Source organism: Topomyia yanbarensis, chromosome 2, assembly GCF_030247195.1.
Source record: "Topomyia yanbarensis strain Yona2022 chromosome 2, ASM3024719v1, whole genome shotgun sequence".
Taxonomy (NCBI): domain Eukaryota; kingdom Metazoa; phylum Arthropoda; class Insecta; order Diptera; family Culicidae; genus Topomyia; species Topomyia yanbarensis.
In genome coordinates, this window is record NC_080671.1 from 321,861,871 (window position 1) to 321,881,504 (window position 19,634).

A 19,634-nucleotide genomic window follows, 5' to 3' on the forward strand; every position below is an offset into this window, starting at 1 on the left:
ATGAAAAACCGACCGGGTGTCTAGTTAGACGATGTATCTAAACTAGTACCCAAGTTAGTACTAGTTACACACAAAAAAAATCCAAACAATCTAAGCAACTGACTTATCCTGAATGATGTCCCGGGAAGCAAAAAAGAGAAGCTCTGGTTTGCTGACGAGAAAGCGAAACCGCACTCTTGTCCTATGGCTAGGGAGCCAAACGCCTGGCATTATGCAATATTAATTCCCAAAAGGGAAAATTGGATTGAACCAATTTGCGCATCAAGGGCACAAAACCTAACCTAAATTAGGTTCGATTTTTTTGTGGTTCGAATTCATCTCGTCAGTAACTAGCACCAACTGTGTGTTAGACGATGTATCTTAGCTATTACCCAAGTCAGTGCTGTAGTTGCGGTTAGTCACGGTTAGTCGGCGACTAACCAGCTCCAGGAACCGAAAAAAAAAATTTTGAGCCAAAAAAAAAATTCCGTTGGCCTTATCATTCTGGAAGGCAAATTTAATGATCCCAGCTAATTGGAATTTTGTGAATCTATTCAAACTCGTAGGGTATTGGCAAACTCCCTGCCGCGCTAGCATGATATTTTCATAACTCACATGGCGATCGTAGACTGTATGGGGCACTGGTATGATATGCTCATAGGATACTCTCAGATACTTGAAAGCACTAGTATGATATTCCCACACCTCGCAGAGCGTTTCAACATTAGTTTGATACTAATACAAGTCACGCAAGGCGCTCTCAGATTCTCTCGGACGATAGTCTGATGTTCCCATCGCTTGCAGGGCGCTTCCACACTCTCTGGGGCGCCAATATGATATTTGCAAAACTCATAGGACGCTAGTATGATATTCCGATAGCTCGCAGGGTGCTCTCAGACTCGCAGGGTCACTAGTTTGTCATTTTCAAAGCTCTCAGGGCGCTCTCAAGCTCTTCAGGGTGCTAGTATGATATTCACAAAACTCTCTAATATGTTATCTTAATTTGCCGGGCGCTTACAAATTCTCTGGGGCGCTAGTCTAATATTCTCATAGATTGCAGGGCGCTCTTAGATTCTCTCGAGCGCTTTTACGATATTCACATAATTCGCAGGGCGCTCTCAAACTTGCTAGGGCGCTAGTCTAATATTCTCATAGTTCGTAGGGCGCTCTAAGATTCTCTGGAGCGCTAGCATAATATTCCCATAGCTCGGAGAGCGCTTCCGCACTCGCTGGGGTGCTTTTCACAGCTCACAGGGCGCTAATATGACTCTATGGGGCGCCAGTATGATATTCGCAGGGTGCTCTCAGACTCGCAGGGGCACTAGTTTGTCATTTTCAAAGCTCGCAGGGCGCTCCGAGACCCTATGGGGTGCTATTGTGATATCCACATAGCTCGGAGAGCGTTTCCACACTCGCTGGGGTGCTATTATGATATTCTAATAGCTCGCTGGGCGCTCTCAGTCTCTCCTGGGCGCAAGTATGACTCTATGGGGCGCAAGTATGGTATTCACATAGCTCGCAGGGCGCTCTCAGATTCTCTAGAGTGCCAGCATAACATTCCCATAGCACGCTGGGCGCTCTCAAACTCTCTAGGATAGCCATATATTCCCATCGCTCGCAGGGCGCTCTCAGATTCTCTCTGGCGCCAGTATGATTTTTCCGTAGCTCGCAGGGCGCTAATCTGACATTCCCACAGTTCGTAGGGCGCTTTCAGATTCTCTGGGGTGCCAGTATGATATTCCCATAGCTCGGAGAATGCTTTCATACTCGCTAGGGCCCCAGTATGATATATAATATCATAGCTCACAAGGCGCTCTCAAGCTCTTCAGGGCGCTAGTATGATATTCACAGAGCTCGCAGGGCGCTCTCAGAATCCCTTGAGCACCAGCATGATATTCCTCGCAGGACGCTCTCAAACTCTCTAGGATATTATGAAACTCTCATCGTCCGCAGGGCGCTCTCAGATTCTCTCTGGCGCAGGTATGAAATTCCCATAGCTCGCTTTCGGACTCTCTGGGGCGCTATATGATACTCGGAGAGCGCATCCTTGGTCGCTGGGGCGCTAGTATAATATTCTCATAGCTCGCAGATCGATTTCAAGCTTTCTAGGGCGCAAATATGACTATGGGGCGCTAATAAAATATTAACATAGCTCGCGAGGCGCTCTCAGATTCTCTCGAGCGCCAACATGATACTCCCATAGCTCGCAGGACGCTCTCGAACTCTCTAGTTCGAGATATTCTCTTAGTTTGCAGGGCGCTCACGAATTTTCTGGAGCGCTAGCATAAACACTCTCAAACTCACTAGGGTGCTAGTTCGATATTCTCATAGCTCTCTAGGGCGCTAGTATAACTGTATGGGGAGCTAGTATGGTATTCCCATAGCTCACAGGCTGCTCTCAGATTCTCTCGAGCGTCAATATGATATTCCAATAGCTCGCCGGGCGCGCCCAAACTCTTCAGGCGGTAGTTCGATATATTCATAGTTAGCAGGGCGCTCACAGCTTCTTTGGGGCGTTAATCTAATATTCCTATAGTTCGCAGTGCGCTCTCGGATTCTCTGAGGCGCCAGTACGATATTTCCCTTAGCTCGCATGGCACTCCAAAACTTACTAGGGCGCTAGTTTAATATTCTCATAGCTCCAGGCCGATTTCAAACTCTCTAGGGCGTTAGTATGGCTCTATGGGGCGCTAGTATGATGTTCCCATTGCTCGCAGGGCGCTCTCAGATTCTCTCTGGCGCAAGCATTTTGTTCCCATAGCTCGTAGGGTAATCTCAAACTCTTGAGAGCGCTAGTCTGATATTCTCATTGTTCGCTGGGCGCTTTTGGACTCTCTAAAATGCCAGTATGATATTCCCATAGCTCAGAGCGCTTTGACACTCGCTGACGCGCTAGTATGATATTCTCATAGCTCGCAGGGCGCTAGTATGGCTATATGGGGTGCTAGAATGATATTCACATATCTCGCAGCCAGCATATCATGGCGCTCTCAGATTCTCTCGAGCGCCAGCATGATATTCCCATAGCTCGTAGGGCACTCTCGAACTCACTAGGGGCTAGTTTGATATTTTCATTGTTCGTAGGGCGCTTCCAGACTCCCTGGGCCGCTCGCATGATATTCCCATAGCTCGGAGAGCGCTTCCATGCTCGTTAGGGCGCTAGTATAATATTCTCATAGCTCGCAAATCGATTTCAAGCTCTCTAGGGCGCTAGTATGACTATGGAGCGCTAGTATGATATTCGCATAGCGCGCGAGGCGCTCTCAGATTCTCTCGAGCGCCAGCATGATATTCCCATAGCTCGCAGGGTGCTCTCAAACTCTGTAGGGTAGTCTGATATTCTCATAGTTTGCAGGGCGCTCTCAGATTCTCTGGGGCGCCCGTGTGATATTCCCATAGGTCGCCGGGTATTTTAAAACTCACATTGGCGCTAGTCTGATATTCTCATAGCCCGCAGTACGCTCCGAGACCCTATGGGGTGCTATTGTGATATCCACATAGCTTGGAGAGCGCTTCCACGCTGGGGTGTTATAATGATATTCTCATAGCTCGCTGGACGCTCTCAGGCTCTCTAGGGCGCTAGTATGACTCTATAGGGCGCAAGTATGATATTCACACAGCTCGTAGGGCGCTCTTTGATTCTCTCGAGCACCAGCATAACATTCCCATAGCACGCTGGGCGCTCTCAAACTCTCTAGATTAGCCTTATATTCTCAGCGCTCGCATGGCGCTCTCAGATTCTCTCTGGCGCCAGTATAATATTTCCATAGCTCGCTGGGCGCTCCCAAACTCGCTAGGGCGCTAATCTGACATTCCCATAGTTCGTAGGGTACTCTCAGATTCTCTGGGGTACCAGCATCATATTCCCATAGTTCGAAGAGTGCTTCCATGCTCGCTAGGGACTCAGTGTGATACGTAGTATCATAGCTCACAGGGCGCTCTCAAGCTCTTCAGGGCGCTAAGATGATATTCACAAAACTCTCTAGGTTACTAGTCTGATGTTATCTTAATTTGCCGGGCGCTTACAAATTCTCTGGGGCGCTAGTCTAATATTCTCATAGATTGCAGGGCGCTCTGAGATTCTCTCGAGCGCTTTTACGATATTCACATAGTTCGCAGGGCGTTCTCAAACTCGCTATTCTAATATTCTCATCATAGTTCGTAGGGCGCTCTAACATTCTCTGGAGCGCTAGTATAAGATTCCCATAGCTCGGAGAGCGCTTCCGCACTCGATGGGGTGCTTTTCACAGCTCACAGGGCGCTTATATGACTCTATGGGGCGCCAGTATGATATTCACATTGCTCGCAGGGCGCTCTCAGAGTATCTCGGGCATCAGTTTGATATTCGCATAGGTCGCAGGGCTGTTTTAAACTCCCTAGGGCGCAAGTCCGATATTCTCATAGTTCGCACGGCGCTCCGAGACTCTAAAATTTTCTAGAGCGCTAGTATGATATTCCCATAGCTCGGAGAGCGCTTCCGCACTCGCTGGGGTGCTTCTCATAGCTCGCAGGGCGCTAATATGACTCTATGGGGCGCCAGTATGATATTCACATTGCTCACAGGGCGCTCTCAGAGTCTCTCGGGCCATAGCTCGCAGGGCAATCTGAAACTCTCTAGGGGACTAGTCTTATATTCTCATCGTTCGCAGGGCGCTCTTAGATTCTCTCAAACGCTTTTACGATATTCACGTAGTTCTCAGGGCGCTAGTCTGTTATTCTCATAGTTCGCAGGGCGCTCTAAGATTCTCTGGAGCGTTAATATGATATTCCCATAGCTCGGAGAGCGCTTCCGCACTCACTGTGGTGCTTCTCATAGCTCACAGGGCGCTCTAAAGCTCCCTATGGTGCTCGCAGGGCGCTCTCAGTCTCTCGAGCACCAGTTTAATATTCGCATAGGTCGCAGGGCTCTCTTTAACTCCCTAGGGCGCAAGTCCGATATTCTCATAGTTCGCACGGCGCTCCGAGACTCTATTCAAATATCTCGCTGGGCGCTCTTCGATTCTCTGGGACGCTAGTATGATATTCCCATAGCTCGCAGGGCGCATTCAAACTCTCTAGGTTACTAGTCTGACTAGTTCTCTTAGTTTACAGGGCGCTTACAAATTCTCTGGGGCGCTAGTTTAATATTCTCATGGATTGCAGGGCGCTCTTAGATTCTCTCGAGTGCTTTTACTATTTTCACATAGTTCGCAGGGCGCTCTTAAACTCGCTAGGGCGCTAGTCTAATATTCTCATAGTTCGTAGGGCGCTGTAAGATTCTCTGGAGTACTAGTGTGATATTCTCATAGCGCGGAGAGCGCTTCCGCACTCGCTGGGGTGCTTCTCATAGCTCACAGGGCGCTAATATGACTATATGGGACGCCAGCATGATATTCATATTCCTCGCAGGGCGCTCTCAGAGTCTCTCGGGCACCAGTTTGATATTCGCATAGGTCGCAGGGCTCTCTTAAACTACCTAGGGAGCAAGTCCGATATTCTCATAGTTCGCACGGCGCTCCGAGACTCTAAGATTTTCTAGAGCGCTAGTATGATATTCCCATAGCTCGGAGAGCGCTTCCGCACTCGCTGGGGTGCTTCTCATTGCTCGCAGGGCGCTAATATGACTCTATGGGGCGCAAGTATGACATTCACATTGCTCACAGGGCGCTCTCAGAGTCTCTCGGGCCATAGCTCGCAGGGCAATCTGAAACTCTCTAAGGGACTAGTCTTATATTCTCATCGTTCACAGGGCGCTCTTAGATCCTCTCAAACGCTTTTACGATATTCACGTAGTTCGCAGGGCGCTAGTCTGTTATTCTCATAGTTCGCAGGGCGCTCTAAGATTCTCTGGAGCGTTAATATGATATTCCCATAGCTCGGAGAGCGCTTCCGCACTCACTGTGGTGCTTCTCATAGCTCACAGGACGCTCTAAAGCTCCCTATGGTGCTCGCAGGGCGCTCTCAGTCTCTCGAGCACCAGTTTAATATTCGCATAGGTCGCAGGGCTCTCTTTAACTCCCTAGGGCGCAAGTCCGATATTCTCATAGTTCGCATAGAGACTCTATGGGGCGCTAGTTTGATATTCACATATCTCGCTGGGCGCTCTTCGATTCTCTGGGACGCTAGTATGATATTCCCATAGCTCGCAGGGCGCATTCAAACTCTCTAGGTTACTAGTCTGACTAGTTCTCTTAGTTTACAGGGCGCTTACAAATTCTCTGGGGCGCTAGTTTAATATTCTCATGGATTGCAGGGCGCTCTTAGATTCTCTCGAGTGCTTTTACGATATTCGCATAGAAAGCCAACAAACGCTTACTGTCGCTGGTTCGTTGACGGATTAATGAGAGAAACCAAACCAGAAACAGTACTAACGAGGGAGTTGGATATTCGATTTCGCCAAGAAGGTTTGTACGGATTCCGCCCCGGCACAGAAGATCTACCGCGCCGCTTCCCCCCGCGGACGATAATGTAACAATAAAGCCCCAGGACCAGACATAATCAAATTTTACTTGTTAAAGAATCTGCCAAGAGACGTTTGTTGAATTAATTTAGTATGTTTCTTAAGAGTAACCTTGTCCCTCATGGCTGGAGGCAAGTGAAGGTCCACGCCATCAAAAAAAAAACAAGAAGAACAGCCTCCGATCACAACTTGTATGGACGGATTGAAATGCTCTCTTCTATTCGGAAGTTAATCGAGAAAATGGTCCTGTTCTGTCTCGACAATTGGGCCGAAGCAAATAACTTACTGTCAGATACACAATTTGGCTTTCGTAAAGGCAAAGAGACGAACGATTGCCTTGCGTTGCTCTTAACAGGAATTCAAATGGCATATGCTATCAAAGAGCAGATGGCATCAGTTTTCTTACTGACTCAGGGGGCTTGTTGTCTGAAAAACATATGTATTTTTCTCAAAGTTATTTGTCGACATCACGAATTAGCTACGTGGACTTTCCCCAGGGCTCATGTCTAAGCCCCCTTCTCTACAATTTTTAAGTGAATGGCATTGACAAATGTCTTGTCAATTCCGTCACGCTAGGGCAGCTTGCAGACCCAACAAACATTAGGAGCTGAACTATAAGACTACGTGTTGATTTAAAGCAGATTAAAGGTTATGTAAGCTGAATAAAACTTTCGCTGAACTATTTAAACATTAACAGTTTTTTCAGCCTATTTAAAATCCAGTATTCGCCAGTTCCAACTAGACTGAACTATACTACTAATAAATGTAATAGCGACAATATTAAAGCTTTTATTCAACCATCTTAATTAGACTGAATTGCGAGTTGAATAAACGATGCTGTTACCAATACTATTACCTTTAATCATTAAGCTGCACTACATGTCTTCAAAAGGTTGTTTCTACCTTTACATTTGCCGTTATACCACCTTTGACTTTTAGCTGAATTATGTGTTTAACAAAGGTAATTGTAACTACTACAAAAATTGGCGCGATTAGCAAATCATGAGGAATGGCAACCGACCTGGGTTCGAGTCCCAATACACACAAATATTTTTTTACTATTAAGTGAAGGATTTTTTTTTTATTATTTCGGTATATTTAAATTGAGATGTTTTGTATATATTACAGTTAAGGAGCAATAGATCAATAAATGAATAAAGAAAAAAAGAAAGTTTATTTAGTTTTTTTATATCTACTGAGTTTTCACCACGGGAAATACACGATTTACAGTTTTTCAATGTACAAGCTTACCAAATCACATGCGCCCTCGTTTATGTAAATTTACGTTTTAATTCGAAACGGTCTGTTTACTTGTGATCCATCGACTTGCAAACAAAGGTACAATGAAATGATTATTCACGCTGGCGAACTTAATTGATATAAATAAATAAACTATTGAATTCGAACAGCGACTTCCGCTTACCAAAAAAAAATCACAATGCAAAGAAAATCATTTGGCAGGGAGTGGTAAATAAATTGAGGAGATTGCCACCTTAAAATTATAAATGACTTCAATCCATCATTCAGTTACCACCACTTTCATATAACACCCATTTTTACTTATCTAAATGTTTTGTGACAACCATAAATCCTCACCTTGGAAACAAAAACAACTATAATCATCATTTTTGAAATAAATTATCTAATTTAAAATTCCCGAATGTTCTAAAAATTAATTAAAAAAAAAAATTAAATAAAAAAATTATCGTAGGTTGGGATTCGAACCCAAGCCAACTAGGTTCACTCAAATCTATAGAAGGCTACTGTAGCCTTTGTACAGACTCTATTCAGCAGCCTAGACTTGTCGGTACATCGGTGAAATCTGAAGCATTCGATGTATGCAAGATTGGTGCAGACAGTAAGGTAAGTGCTTAGTATTCAACAGGTTGCTGGTTCGGATCCAGGTACGTGATATGATATCCAACAAGGTAATACAATTTTTCTCTAACTGTAGCGTAACGCTAATAAAAGAATATGGTTTCCAATGAGATTGATGGCGTGTGTAACTTGAAATAAATGTCTTTTTTAACAATTTTCCTATGATAATTCTCTCAGCTGAATAGCGGTAACGAAAAGGTTTATTGATAAAGCTGAACTGTTGTTTTCTTCAGGCTGTATACGTGCTGTATTGCGCCCTATCCAAGTCGTTGCGCCCCAGCTTTAAATTGGCGACTAACCAGCAAATATTCTACAACAACAGCGCTGACCCAAGTTAGCACAAGTTAGACACAAAAAATTCCAAACAGTTCACATGACATATCGTCGCTGTTGTGCTATCTTATGACAAACGCCATTTTGGGGTAAACTGAGTTAGATATGCCACATTACTTTTTGAAAAATCTCTGCAAAGTGGCGTTTTCAGAATTTTGAAAGTCTACTTGGTTACTTAGATATAGCGAGAAACATGATGTGAAATTTTGAGTTTTTTGCTTCAAACCGCTGTATCTAGGGATTTGCACAAGTTATATTGAAGTTTTAGATATTTTTATGTGTGAAAATGTCTGAGGAACACAATGGCATAAACATTTTCAAAGGAAAATTACACGAGTTATTAGAAAAACACAGTTTTAGTTTTAAACTGGAAATAAAAGATATTTGGCAACACTGTAACCAAGTATAACATTTTTTTCTAGATTTCCTGACTCATTTCCTTCAAAATGCATTTCACCGATTGTTTATAGACCATATGAACGCAAAGATATGAATAAAAGTTAAAAATTGATGATTTTTTTCTATGGAAAATTTTCCATGCACGATTATGCCACGCCATACAAATTTGGTCATCAATACACGCCTATGACACGTGTGACTTTTGTTTACATTCATAGTAAAAACTCGCAACATAGTCAACCGATCTTCGTAATATTTGAGAGATTAATGCAGAATAGCTAGAAGCATCAATTGTCTTCTTTGGATTGTTTATACCATTTATAAGTTTCAAGACATTCAATCTCAAACTTTAAAAATCGTTTTTCTCGAAATGTGCTAAATGGCGCTTGTCATAAGATAGCACAACAGCGACGATATGTGAACGTATATGCAACTGACTTATCTTAGGTGATGTCCCGAGATTGGAATTTGAAATTGTTTTACTCCAACTTAACCATTACACAAGGTTGCGAAAGAAAAATATTTTAAAATTGTATAAAAAATGTTTATGGAAACGGTGGTACAGTCATACCTCGATATAAAGCCACGTAATTTTTTTATTCGTTACTTTTTATCGAGTTACGATATATCGAGGCAAACAAATATTTTTTTGTTATATCGATTAATCTAAAATTGTTTATTGTAATCCGAAAATAACCCAAAAAATTGTTCAATTCATTTAACAGGGTTATGCGACCTTTTTTATATAATTTTACCCAAATTTTCCAGATATGTTCCCAAAGCAGGCTTGAAAAATTAAAAAATGTGAAGAGTATCAGGAATCGAACAAAATTGGGCATGGAATTCGATCTTTGAGAATTTTTTGAACAGCAACCTTGAGCACTAACGTTGAAACATATCAGAGGCTTTTTATGCTTACCAATACAATCGTAAGTTATGTGGCACAATGATACTTCATGTTCTGGAATCCTTCAAGACCGACATGGATCCACCCACTACGCTCAGATTGATATCCCAACGCTACAACCACTAAGTTATATAAAAGCGAACAACGACTTGTAATCAATAAGTTATCTTGGTTCGTACGAATATTACCCCCGATACATCAATTTTAGCATCACTACTTCGCTACGGTGAAAAATCATATTGCTTGAATTTTGTTAATTTTGTGTATTTGTTAATGTGTCAATAACTTTGGAACGCATTTCACGCAAAGATATCTGGACATTAAGTGGCCAACCATTCTCCTCGGTATATTTGATAACAACATCAAACCCGTTTAATGCTGACTCATCGAATATGATTGAGTTGTCGTCATTCTCGCCACATGTCACGGATTGTAATGTATCAGCCGGTGTCAGTTGCGTAGAATCCTCGCCGGCATAAAAATTGTCCACATCTTGACTGTTTAAAATCACTCTATTGCGCGCTGGTTCGCCCAACACTAGAATATTGCAATTTTTAAATTGGAATAAACCCCTGTATTTATGCATTGGTGCTTATAACCTAACTCAAATTAAGTCATATTTTTTGTGTTTCGGATTCTCCTTCCTTTTTTGGATCTAGTGTCTAGCTAGCGACCCAGTCAGCTGTTAGCTATTGACGAGGAGAATCCGAAACACAAAAAAATATGACTTAATTTGACTATAATATTGTTCTGCTGTTTGGAATTCGTACTACCAGAACGACATTGGCAGAATCGATGCCGTCCAGCGTCGGCTCATATGCTTTGCACTCCGATATCTTCCTTGGCAAAACAGATTTCAGCTGCTGAGCTACGAAAACCGTTGTCAGCTAATACAACTCGACACTTCAGCCATCCGGAAGGACTCCTCTCGACCCCCATTCGTCTCGGACTTACTTTTTGCCAGGAGGGATTGCCCTGCAGTCTGAATTTCGCAGCAACTTCCATGGAAGTGATGCTTCATCGATTGCAGTAGCTTCTACGCAGAATGGGGATGTTTTGGTTGTACCTGTCCGGGGTGATGTCACAGGTACCAGATGATACGGTAATAGAAATAGTCAAGACTGGACACCAACAGCATCGAAGTACACAAGCTGGTTCCTAAAGGAAGAGATGTGCGCACTTTAACGTTTGTTTCTTTCAAAGTTGAATTGCCTATTGATAGGAAATACAAAGCAATGACTGCTTACACATGGCCCGTTGGTATCCGATTCCGTGAGTTCGAAGATAACACGACCGACGACAGAAACACCGAAGGCAGCAAAGTAATGCCTGCTTCGCCACATGCTGCCAGTGTCCAAAGAAGTCAAGTTTCAAACCGACACTTCATCGGCACAACTTTGCCTCGCCTGCCCACTCAAGCCGCCAACTCCAATTCTAAGTCGGCCGCCAATTCCAATTCTAAGTCGGACGGTTTCTTGTCCGTCCACTATCAAAATGTTCGTGGAATGAGAACAAAAACTCAGGACTGCTTACTGGCGCTCTCCTCTTGCGATTATGATGTTATTGTTCTCACAGAAACCTGGCTGCGTGCTGACATACATAACTCGTAACTTTCAATGAACTACACAACCTATCGTTGCGATCGCCACTCTTCCTCTAGTCAAATAATCTCCTCGACATTGTAATAGAAATGCCTGGTTTTGAGTGCTTAGAACAAGTTATTGCGCGCATTTCACTACCAAATTGCGCTCTGTATATTTGTTGTATATATCTGCGCCCGAAAAGCAATCCAGACCTGTACAATACCCACTGCTCTGCAGTTCAACAAATTCTGGATAAAATATAGAATTCAGGAATTCAACAAATTCTTGAGTAGTTCAGACAGTGTACTCATTGTAGGTGATTACAACCTTCCTCATCTCAGATGGATATTCGACGATGATATCAAATGTTACCTGCCTGAAAATGCTACAACCGAACAAGAGATAGCTATCACGGAAACGATAGTGGCGATTCCATCCTTGTTCGGATAGACAGCCACAATGCGCCCGAGAGGCCATTGGTGGGGAGGAGTTTTGTCCCTTATCAGAAGAATTGTCGAACCAATTCTGAACTCGGTAGGAGATTTCCACCACTTGGCTGGCCGTTGGTGCAAAAGGCTGATGTATTCTTTTGACCAGCGTTTCCAAAGATCGTTGATGGTTCGCTGAGTTGCCTGGAAGTGGGAGAGGCGATTAATGGAAACATTGGATAGATCTGATTCGGGGAGGCAAAAGACAGATTCGCCCAGGATAAAGTGAGCTGGAGTGAGCACGGATAGATCTTCTGGATAAATGGATAGCGGTATTAAGGATCGAGAGTTCAAGATGCCCTCGGCCTGAGCGACGGCTGTGCGTAGATCGTCCAAGTGATACGATGAAGACCCCATGATGCGGTAAAGATGGTATTTGAACGCCTTCACTGCGGTGCTCGCGGGGGTATAAACTGGAATTCAATGCTTTTCTCCAAGCACTCGTTCGCCCAATGAGTGGATTTCAGCTGTTCGATGAATTGTTGTCGCATCTCCTTAACTTCGCGAAACGCGCCGACGAACGAGGTGCTGTTATCGCAGTGTATTACGCGAACACGACCGATTCGACTGACGAAGCGTCTAAGCGACACACGCAGCTGCTGACAACCCGTGACTATGTCTAACACCACGGCTTTTACGGCGAAACAAACGTACACTGCGACCCAGACTTTTATCGAAGTGCCCCTTCCCGCGAATTGTCGAACGAGAAACGGTCCACAGTAATCCAGCCCTGTATGTTCGAAGATTTTCGCTGATGTAATGCATGTAGCAGGCAATGGTGCCATGTACTGCTCACTTGCTTTTGGACGACAACGGAAACACGTCACGCAATGGTTAACTGTCCTTCAAGCAAGGTCCCTATCACGAACTGGCCAGAAGCGCTGCTTGATTGTCGCGAGTAGTTGCGTAGGTCCGACATGAAGCGTTTGATGATGGATCGATCTTGCAATCAATTTTGAGAGATGATGATCAGCCGGTAAAACCATCGGAAAACGGCTGTCGTAGGATCCTGGTAGCTCCGAAAGACGTCCATTGATGCGAAGCAGACCAATTCAGTCAATCATCAAATCGAAGTTTTTGATGGGCGATTTAAATTGAGCATCCACTAGTGAACGTTTGTCTCGATCTTGACAACGCAACTATTGCAGCTCCACGTTGAAGGCAGTTTGTTGTGAAAGACCGATGAGCGATTTTATAGCATTATCGTATTCGGGTATAGTTATCCTTCCTAAATTACGATCTCGTTTGGCAGCTCTACTGTTAGATGCAAATCGCTTACAGTAAGCTGCAATCCTCAGCAGGGGAGCAAGTTCTGAATATGCATGGGTGTGACGCCACTGGAAGTTCATAGTAAGCCGTTGAATTTCTGCGATGCGGTTTGACACGAATAGAAGGAGGTGAAGTTATCCAGTGGAGGACGATGGTGAAATCTGTCGAAAACGTCACCTTTCCAGTAAATTTGGTCGAATTGAGACCACTATCGGCTAATTGGCTTCCCAGAACAGCAGCACACAGTTCCAAACGGGGGATGGTGAGCCCACCAGCTGGAGCTACACGAGACTTGGCGATAAGAAGGAGACTTGTTTTTGTACTACCGGCACTGGAAACGACGTAAATGCAGGACTCGTATCCCTTCTCAGAAGCATCCAGGAAGCAATGAAGATCGTAGCAATCAGAAGGAGAGCCTAAATCCCATCTAGGCACACGAAGATTTTTTATGAGTCCAATGGATGCTCGGAAGGACAGCCACTAGGATTGTAACTTATTCGGAAGCTCATCGTCCCAATTCAGATTCTCCTGCCACAACAGCTGAACGAACATTTTGGCACTGACGACTACTGGTCCGACGAGGCCCAAAGGATCGAAAAGTAGAGATATCTTAGAGAAAGCGATGTGTTTAATCACTCTGTCAAGTGCTGGTAGCAGATGTACCTTGAAAACGAACGTATCTTCCTATGGAAACCATAAAAGACCCAGAGTTTTGATTGAAGGTGATTGATCAAGCTCTAGTACTGATAATGTTTCACGGTCCTTTTCCGGAATGTGTTCTAAAATGGCCGGATGGTTGGCACTCCACTTCCTGAGTGGAAATCCCGCTCTGCTGAGTAAACTGGTCAACTGTTTACTTGTTTCCACTATGGTTTCCAAGCTGTCGGATCCATTCAGAAAATCGTCTACATAGAAGCCTTCCTTCACGATCGGCTCTGATAGTGGAAAATCCTTGCCGTCGTCTTCCGCAAGCTGGTTTTGAGTCCTTGTCGCGATAAAAGGCGCACATGAGGTACCGTAAGTAACAGTGTTCAAACGGTACTGTCTAATAGGATCGGCCTCATGCTGGCACCAAAGTATTTGTTGTAGTGGTCGATCGTCGGGATGCACCAAGATTTGTCGGTACATTTTTTTCTATGTCCGCCGTTATGACATATCGATGTAGGCGAAAGTTGAGAACGATGGTCAAGAGAGTAGGTTGTACCGTTGGACCTGTAAGCAGAAGGTCGTTCAAAGAAAAATGATTGCTAGTCCTGCATGACTCATCGAACATGACTCTTGTTTTGGTGGTTGATGAATCGGGACGAGAGATTGCGCGGTGGGGCTTGAAAAACAGGGGCAACGCGACGCGACTCTGCACCTTCTCCGTGGGACTGAGCTGCTGATATTCTTCCATGAACTGCACGTAGCTAGAGCGAAGAGAAGCATTGGCACGGAAGCGTTTTTCCACAGCATTGAGTCTTCGAGTGGCCGTGGCCCACGTTTCGCCAATAAGAGGAAACATTTCGGGCGTACGGGAAGACGCACTACATAGCTTCCCTCAACATTCCGGCTATGCGTCCATGCAAAATGGGTTTCACACTGCTGTTCCAAAGCAGTGTAAACCTTACCTTGATCGAAGTTCTCCACTTCCCAGAATTTCTTAACTTGAGCGTCTAGACTTTCGACAGTAGAAACTAGACACGTAACAGATGTATGTGAACTGGTCGGTACTTTTCCGGCGACTTCAAGGTATCGCTATCCGCTATGCGCTATCCGCTATCCGCTATCCACTATCCGCTATCCGCTATCCGCTATCCACTATCCACTCTACGCTATCCTCTGTCGCTATCCGCTATCCGCTATCCGCAATCCACTATCCGCTATCCGCTATCCGCTATCCGCAATCCGCAATCCACTATCCACTATCCCCTATCCACTATCCACTATCCACTATCCGCTATCCACTATCCGCTATCCGCTATCCGCTATCCGCTATCCGCTATCCGCTATCCGCTATCCGCTATCCGCTATCCGCTATCCGCTATCCACTATCCACTATCCACTATCCGCAATCCGCTATCCACTATTCACTATCCGCTATCCGCTATCCGCTATCCGCTATCCGCTATCCGCTATCCGCTATCCGCTATCCGCTATCCGCTATCCGCTATCCGCTATCCGCTATCCACTATCCACTATCCACTATCCGCAATCCGCTATCCACTATTCACTATCCGCTATCCACTATCCGCTATCCGCTATCCGCTATCCGCTATCCGCTATCCGCTATCCACTATACCTATCCGCTATACACTATCCGCTGTCGCTGTCTGCTATACCTATCCGCTATCCGCTATCCACTATTCGCTATCTACTATCCGCTATCCGCTATCCACTATCCGCTATCCGCTATCCGCTATCCACTATTCGCTATCCACCATCCGCTATCCGCTATTGCTACCGCTATCCGCTATCGCTATCGCTATCCGCTATTCACTATTCGCTATCCGCTTTCCACTATCCACTATCCGCTATCCGCTATCCGCTACCCCCTATCCACTATCCGCTATCCGCTTTTCACTATCCACTATCCTCTATCCGCTATCCGCTACCCCCTATCCACTATCCGCTATTCTCTACCGCTCTCTGCTAACCTTATCCGCTATCCACTATTTGCTATCCTCCATCCGCTATCCGCTATCCGCTATCCTCTATCGCTATCCGCTATCCGCTATCCACTATTCGCTATCCACCATCCGCTATCTGCTATTGCTATCGCTATACCTATCCGCTATCCACTATCCGCTACCCCCTATCCACTATCCGCTATCCTCTGCCGCTCTCTGCTATCCGCTATCCCTTTCCGCTAGCCACTATTCGGCAGCCGCTATTAGCTATCCTCTACCCGCTATCCAATATCCACTATCCGCTATCTGCTATCCATTATCCGGTATCCGCAATCCGCTATCCGCTATCCACTATCCGCTATCCGCTATACGCTACCCGCTATCCGCTACACCCTATCCACCATCCTCTACCGCTATCTGCTATTCGCTATCCGCTATCCACTATTCGCTATCCTCAATCCGCTATTCACTATTCGCTATTCGCAATCACTATCGCAGTCCGCTCTCCCTATCCGCTATCCGCTATCCCTATCCGCTATCTGCTATCCGGTATCCGCTATCCGCTATCCGCTGTCCGCTATCCGCTATCCGCTATCCGCTATCCGCTATCCACTATCCACTATCCACTATCCACTTTCCACTATCCACTATCCACTATCCACTATCCACTATCCACTATCCACTAACCACTATCCACTATCCACTATCCACTATCCACTATCCGCTATCCGCTATCAACTTTCCGCTATCCGCTATCCGCTATCTGCTATCCGCTATCCGCTATCCGCTATCCGCTATCCGCTATCCGCTATCCACTATCCACTATCCACTATCCACTATCCACTTTCCACTATCCACTATCCACTATCCACTATCCACTATCCACTATCCACTATCCACTATCCACTATCCACTAACCACTATCCACTATCCACTATCCACTATCCACTATCCACTATCCACTATCCACTATCCACTATCCACTATCCACTATCCACTATCCGCTATCCGCTATCAACTTTCCGCTATCCGCTATCCCTATCCGCTATCTGCTATCCGGTATCCGCTATCCGCTATCCCTATCCGCTATCTGCTATCCGGTATCCGCTATCCGCTATCCGCTATCCGCTATCCGCTATCCACTATCCACTATCCACTATCCACTATCCACTATCCACTTTCCACTATCCACTATCCACTATCCACTATCCACTATCCACTATCCACTATCCACTATCCACTATCCACTATCCACTATCCACTATCCACTATCCACTATCCACTATCCACTATCCACTATACCTATCCGCTATCCGCTGTCGCTATCTGCTATCCCTATCCGCTATCCGCTATCCACTATTCGCTATCCGCTGTCGCTATCTGCTATCCCTATCCGCTATCCGCTATCCACTATTCGCTATCCGCTATCCACTATCCGCTATCCGCTATCAACTATTCGCTATCCACTATTCGCTATCCGCTATCGCTATCTGCTATCCGCTATCCGCTATCCGATATCAGCTATCCGCTATCCGCTGTCCGCTATCCGCTATCCAATATCCATTATCCACTATCCACTATCCACTATCCACTATCCACTATCCACTATCCACTATCCACTATACCTATCCGCTATCCGCTGTCGCTATCTGCTATCCCTATCCGCTATCCACTATTCGCTATCCGCTGTCGCTATCTGCTATCCCTATCCGCTATCCGCTATCCACTATTCGCTATCCACTATCCGCTATCCACTATTCGCTATCCACCATCCGCTATCACTATCGCTATCCGCTATTCACTATTCGCTATACTTCAAGGTATCGCTATCCGCTATGCGCTATCCGCTATCCTCTATCCACTATCCACTATCCACTATCCACTATCCACTATCCACTATCCGCTATCCACTATCCACTATCCAATATCCGCTATCCACTATCCACTATCCACTATCCACTATCCACTATCCGCTATCCACTATCCGCTATCCGCTATCCGCTATCCACTATTCGCTATCCGCTATCCACTATCCGCTATCCGCTATCAACTATTCGCTATCCACTATTCGCTATCCGCTATCGCTATCTGCTATCTGCTATCCGCTATCCGATATCAGCTATCCGCTATCCGCTGTCCGCTATCCAATATCCATTATCCACTATCCACTATCCACTATCCACTATCCACTATCCACTATCCACTATCCACTATCCACTATCCACTATCCACTATACCTATCCGCTATCCGCTGTCGCTATCTGCTATCCCTATCCACTATTCGCTATCCGCTGTCGCTATCTGCTATCCCTATCCGCTATCCGCTATCCACTATTCGCTATCCACTATCCGCTATCCACTATTCGCTATCCACCATCCGCTATCACTATCGCTATCCGCTATTCACTATTCGCTATACTTCAAGGTATCGCTATCCGCTATGCGCTATCCGCTATCCTCTATCCACTATCCACTATCCACTATCCACTATCCACTATCCGCTATCCGCTATCCACTATCCACTATCCAATATCCGCTATCCACTATCCACTATCCACTATCCACTATCCGCTATCCACTATCCGCTATCCGCTATCCGCTATCCCCTATCCGCTATCCGCTATCCACTATTCGCTATCTACCATCCGCTATCCGCTATTGCTATCGCTATCCGCTATCTATATCCGCTATTCACTATTCGCTATACTTCAAGGTATCGGTATATCCGCTATCCGCTATGCGCTATCCGCTATCCGCTATCCACTATCCGCTATCCGCTATCCGCTTTCCGCTATCCGCTATCCACTATCCACTATCCACTATCCAATATCCGCTATCCGCTATCCGCTATCCGCTACACCCTATCCACTATCCGCTATTCTCTACCGCTCTCTGCTATCCGCTAACCCTATCCGCTATCCACTATTCGCTATCCTCCATCCGTTATCCGCTATCCGCTATCCTCTATCGCTATCCGCTATCCGCTATCCACTATTCGCTATCCACCATCCGCTATCTGCTATTGCTATCGCTATACCTATCCGCTATCCACTATCCGCTATCCGCTATCCGCTATCCGCTATCCACTATCCGCTATCCTCAGCCGCTCTTTGCTATCCGTAATCCCTTTCCGCTATCCGCTATCCACTATTCGGCAGCCGCTATCAGCTATCCGCTACCCGGTATCCAATATCCACTATCCGCTATATGCTATCCGCTATCCGCTATCCACTCTCCACTACCCACTACCCACTATCCACTATCCACTATCCACTATCCACTATCCACTATCCACTATCCATTATCCGCTATCCGCTATCCACTATCCGCTATCCGCTACCCCCTATCCACTATCCGCTATCCCCTACCGCTCTCTGCTATCCGCTATCCCTATCCGCTATCCGCTATCCACTATTCGCTATCCTCAATCCGCTATTCACTAATCGCTATTCGCAATCACTATCGCAGTCCGCTATCCGCTATCCGCTATCCGCTATCCGCTATCCGCTATCCGCTATCCGCTATCCGCTATCCGCTATCCGCTATCCGCTATCCGCTATCCGTTATCCCTATACGCTATCCGCTATTCGCTATCCGCTATCTGCTATCCGTTATCGGCTATCCGCTATCCACCATCCGCCATCCGCGATCCGCTATCCGCTATCCGCCATCCGCCATCCGCTATCCGCTATCCGCTATCCACTATCCGACATCCGCTATCCGCTATCCGCTTTCCCCTTTCCACTATCC